Source organism: Tenrec ecaudatus, chromosome 12 (assembly GCF_050624435.1).
Source record: "Tenrec ecaudatus isolate mTenEca1 chromosome 12, mTenEca1.hap1, whole genome shotgun sequence".
NCBI lineage: Eukaryota > Metazoa > Chordata > Mammalia > Afrosoricida > Tenrecidae > Tenrec > Tenrec ecaudatus.
Genome location: NC_134541.1, coordinates 55596089 through 55601842, shown reverse-complemented (window position 1 = coordinate 55601842; position 5754 = coordinate 55596089). Strand labels below are relative to the sequence as shown.

The 5754-nt window shown below is 40.1% G+C and overlaps 1 pseudogene; it reads right to left on the bottom strand.

Annotated features, from left to right (window-relative positions):
- Positions 1 to 998: 998 nt before the first annotated feature.
- Positions 999 to 1945, bottom strand: LOC142422682 (olfactory receptor 8B3-like; annotated as a pseudogene).
- Between the last annotated feature and the right edge of the window lie 3809 nt (positions 1946 to 5754).

Below are 5754 nucleotides of genomic sequence, written 5' to 3'. Positions count from 1 at the left end.
TTTTCTGTCTAGGATTTCTTCTATTTTATTTTGTATTGTCTCTAACTTTTTTGACTCTTTGTTTAAAAAAATATTTCTCAGTCTATGAAATCTAACATGTAAAAATTATAGAGATAATATTGGATAACTGATTGCTGGCAGGGGATACAGGAGCATAAAAAGAAAGAAGAAAACCATGTAGAATAGATTGTGGTGATGACTGCTTAACTTTTCTTTATATGACTGAACTGTTGACTTATATGATATTTCAGTTATGTTCCAATAAAACTGTTTATTTTTTTAAATTGTGGGAAATTCCCATTACCTTTAATTCAACTTTTCCCTGTACTTCTTTCTCATATGTAGAAATGTAAGGGTAAGAATGGATTCATGCTAAAGAAGTTGATAGAGGTCAAATTCTGTAAATGTATTTACTTTTCAGACACATACACATTGATGCCTCATGCACACGGGTACCCTTGTATAGCCCCCACGTCCTGATTTCTAAAGTTTCTATAAGTTGGCATAGATTTTTTAACTCCTGCAAAAAATAATAAGAATGCCATAAAACCATCACCAAATACATGTGTTGTATTGTATGCATGACTTACATTGCTAATTCCAATGATACATCTAACAATACAAAATCCTCAGGCTTTCAAATATTTAACATCCTGTGTTTATAGGTATGCTGTGATATTGTTCCATTAATCAATGATCAGACCTGAATAATTTACCCAATAGAAAGATTACTTCATATTGATAAGGACAAAGTAATAATCTTTTTTAACAGTTACAATTAAATATCTACTTTTGTAAAACACAGTTTTTTTAATTAAAAAAAGAAGAAGAAGGGGAAGAAGCAGTGGCCAACCTGTTTAAGAGTGAAAGAAAGATTTTGTATCAAGAGTAAAATTCTATTCTTTTTTATGAGAGTGATATCGTAGGTATGAGGAAATTCCAGCTCAACCCCAGGAATGTGCAGTTCCAAAAATCCCTCAGAAAAACTTATTTGCTCCTCAGAAAAACACTTTTCTTTTCAGAGTTTTTTTAAAGAGCAAGTTTTACACCCTTGTTTCTTAAACTGCTAACCAAGAGATTCAACATGGGCCCTGCATTTGTATAACTATTTCAGGTCATTTTTCCATGGCCCACAGATTCTGCATCAGAAAGTTGAAGGTACATAAACGTGCTGCCCCAACCCCCAAAGAAGAGAATGAGAAACCGTCATCATGTGGAACTACAGGTGCTGAAGCCTTTGAACCTTTCCACGGTGGAGCCGGTTGGGAGGGTACCGGAGATGGTGAAAGCATAGGAGATGAAAGTGGGACTGGTGGACACAAAAATGGTCATGCCAGCCAGACATCATGCACATAAGTGCTGGTACAAGAGGCCTGGGGCACCGGGGGGGGGGGGTGTTACATAGGTAATGGTTGATGGTATTAGCACCACAGAAGGTCAGTTTTGCCATACAGAAAGTGTGGGCTAGGGAAACCCAACATCCCATTAAATATGCCCAAACAAAGGCAGAAAACAGACCTGTTGGGACAACATATGATTACATAGTAGTGGTTTACATATAGCGGAAGTAAATACATATGTAAATACATAATGATCATATGCCATTGCTGTGGAAACACAGCATTCAGCAATGACAAAGAAACAGAAAATATAGAGTTAGGCACCTGGATAGGAGATGAGGTTTTTCTCCAGTGAAAAGTCCATTATCATTTGGGGGTAAGACAGAGAGTAGCAGCTATCTATGAAAGATATATTAAAGAGGAAATAATACACAGGTGTGTGAAGACGTGAGTTTAGTGAAATCAATGTGATCAAGCCTATATTAGCCAACAGGGAGCCAGAGAGATCACTAGGAATATGAAGAACGGAGGAACTGAAATTCTGGCCTGTCGGCTGAACCCTGGAGAATAAACCCCGGTACCAGTGAGTGAGGTCCTTCAGTCATTCTTTTCCAGGAGTGGATCTATGGAGATGAAAGAGAAAGCCAAACTGGAAAGAAACTGAGCTTTTCTGAGTCATTCTCGCTCACAACATGCCACACAACTGGCCCTTTGGAGCGCTCTTTTCTGCCCCAGGGTGCCCTGCAATATAAAATAATTTACAGGAACTCTAAAAAGTCAGAGGATTGCTTAGGTCCCTCAGGAAATGATGCTGGAGCTGGTCACTGTGGTTTTCATATGAAAGGCAAGGACGACATGAAGTACCTGATAAGCAACATAACAGCTTAGTGTAATCTATATTTTGATGTTAACATCTATTTCATAACATAACAATATTAAACTTCCAGCTTGTCTTGTGACACATGTTACTGAATCTCATCCGACCCCTAGGCTTTATGCAGATATGGATACGTGGAGATTAGAGATGGGATCATTCTAGCATGAATATGAATCTATGAGGTGCACAGTGAAGTGAGTAAAGTCGTGGGTTTCAAGGACAGTTAAAATAACGGATGTGGTCATTGATGTCATGTGTCCCAATGATGGAGCGCATCAGTAACAATGTAAGGTGTGTGTGTGTGTGTGTGTGTGTGTGTGTGTGTGTGTGTGTGACACTGAAGTTAGCCTTGATTATTCTCTAAGGCTCAGTGGACAAGATAAGAATCAGGGAAAACATGAGAGGGGAATTACACCCTAAGCATCAAGAAAGGACTGGATCTCAGAGTTGCAGAGAAGTGACGAAATGTTGAAATCTGAGACGTTGGACAAACAGGCATGAGATAAGAAGTGGGATGGGGCAAACTAAGAATGAAATGAAGTGTGGATGGCAAATCAGGACCAGGTGTGAGAAGTGTCATCCCGTGAGGTGGCGTTCAGGGTTGAACAATGCTCATGGTCACAGTGAGCCTTAGGAATGGAATGAGAGATATAATAAGGCTGTTTCATGAAGGTGGGATAACGAGGGTAGTGGCATTTATATAATTAGGTGTTTGATTCCTTCTCTCTTCATACACTATAATTTTATTCAGGCTGCTGGGACCCTGTCAGCCTTCTAAAATTCTGTCCACTCTGGCACATCAATATATATTTGATGCTAGCTGTGGAATAAACATAAATTCAAACAGCCCTTCTTTAGCTATTGCACACGGGCCTTTTTTTGCAGCGCTTCCTGTCTTCATTTGTGCTCTTCCCTTGACTGTGAACGTTCTTTTATTTCGCAATGACTCGGTGATATTTTGGCAAAGGAACGGGATTTCATCTAAGATCCAATAGATAAAAGATCATAAAGTAAGATATTTCTGAAGAATGCCCTAGAAGACAAAGGTCTGTTTCCACAACGACTGTTTTGTTTTAAATGATCTATGATCCTCCCATCCAGATTCTGCAGTTATTCGACTCTCGACTCTGCTGTTCTTTGAGTGCAGTCTCCAGGACAGGGACATAAGTGACCCCTAGGGTTCTGGGATCCCTTGTTTCTGAGTTTAAATGCAAAGAAATCTTTCAAGGGGTGTTAATATACCTGTATTCTTTCTTTATCTTCTTTTTTTTTCATTTTTAACATTTTATTAGGGACTCATATAACTCTTATCACAATCCATACATATATATACATCAATTGTATAAAGCACATCTGTGCATTCTTTGCCCTCATCATTTTCAAAGCATTTGGTCTCCACTTAGGCCCTTTGCATCAAGTCCTATTTTTTCCCCTTCCTCCCCACTCCCCCCTCCCTCATGAGCCCTTGATAACTTATAAATTATTATTTTGTCATATCTTGCCCTATCCAGCGTCTCCCTTCACCCCCTTTTCTGTTGTCCATCCCCCAGGGAGGAGGTCACATGTAGATCCTTGTAATCAGTTCCCTCTTTCCAACCCACTCACCCTCTATCCTCCCAATATCGCCCCTCACACCCCTGGTCATGAAGGTATCATCCACCCTGGATTCCCTGTGCCTCCAGCTCCTATCTGCACCAGTGTACAACCTCTGTTCTATCCAGACATGCAAGGTAGAATTTGGATCATGGTAGTGGGGAGCGGGGGAGCATTTAGGAACTGGAGGAAAGCTGTATTCTTCACCGGTGCTACGTTGCACCCTGACTGACTCATCTCCTCCTCTAGATCCCTCTGTGAGGGTATCTCCAGTGGCCGACAAATGGGCTTTGGGTCTCCACTCTGCACTTCCCCTTCATTCACTATGGTAAAAATTTTTTTGATGATGATGATGCTTTATACCTGATCCCTTTAACACCTCGTGATCGCACATGCTGGTGTGCTTCTTCCATGTGGGCTTTGTTGCTTCTGAGCTAGATGGATGCTTATTCACCTTCAAGCCTTTAAGACCCAAGACACTGTCTCTTTTGATAGCCAGGCACGATCAGCTTTCTTCGCCACATTTGCTTATGCACCCGTTTGTCCTCAGTGATCATATCATGGAGGTGTGTTCCCAATGATATGATATTTTTGTTCTTTGATGCCTGATAACTGATCCCTTCCGAACCATGTGATCACAGAGGCTGGTGTGTTCTTCCATGTGGGCTTTGTTGCTTCTGAGCTAGATGGCTGCTTTTTTATCTTCAAGCCTTTAGGACCCCAGACACTATCTGTTTTGATAGCCGGGCACCATCAGCTTTCTTCACCACATTTGCTTGTTCACCAATTTTGACTTCAGCGGTTGTGTTGGGAGGGTGAGCATCATAGAATGCCAATTTAATAAAAGAAAGTATTCATGCATTGAGGGAGTGCTTCAGTAGAGGCCCAAGGTCCTTCCGTCACCTTAATACTAACCCTATAAATATAGGCACATAGATCTATTTCCCCATCCTCATATATATATTTGCATGTACATGCCTTTGTATAGACCTCTATAAATGCCCTTTGTCTCCTTGCTCTTTCCCCTATTTCCCTTGACTTTCCTCCTGCCCCACTACTATACTCTGTCCCCACCTGGGTTACAACTATACCTCTTCTTTTTGTTACCTTACCCTTGATCATTCCCTACCAGGCCTGCCACTCCAACCTCACCACCAATTTGGATCCCATATTGTTCCCTTCATCTCTAGGTTTGTTAACACCACTTCCTTACCTCACCCTCTCCCTATCCCAAGTCCCAGGAACTGTCGGTCCGTTGTTTTTCCTCCAGATAGTTCATCCAGCCTATCTTATTTAGACAGACCTCTTTATCTTCTGTCTGACTGGACATAATCTCTCTCTCTTTCACTCATTGCTCTCTTGCTCTTGCACTCAGTATTTCTCTCTGCATATCTCTCTCTCTCTCTCTCTCTCTCTCTCTCTCTCTCTCTCTCTCTCTTTCTCTCCTTTGAAGTTAGCTAATCTAACTTCAAGAAGTATATATTCTTCTATTTCCAATATTTTACATAAACAGGTTCTGCCTTGGCATGGAGAGACAATCCTGGTGAAAACATCTATAAATTTTTCTTTGGGTGGTTAAAAAGGTTACTTTTAAACGAAAAGATGTGTTAACATATTCCACACATCATTGAACCAATGATGATATTTTATTTTCTAGTAGGTAGTTCAAAACTCAGTGGAAAAAGATAGTCCATGCATTATGTTCTTAAACTTAATGCACAGAAGTTACAAAGTAAATAGCAAGGAGATCTCATGGAAAGTAGAAAGAAGAACATCAATAAATGTTAGAACAAAGTAATACTATAAAAGATAGGGAGATATGGAGCTGATAAATAGTTTGAAATGTCAATCATTTGGTTAGTAGTCAAGTACTTCACCATGGGTTTACCACCAATAAGAAGCTTATTTAGTTTAAAATATTTGTCCTGAAACTAGATACTATAA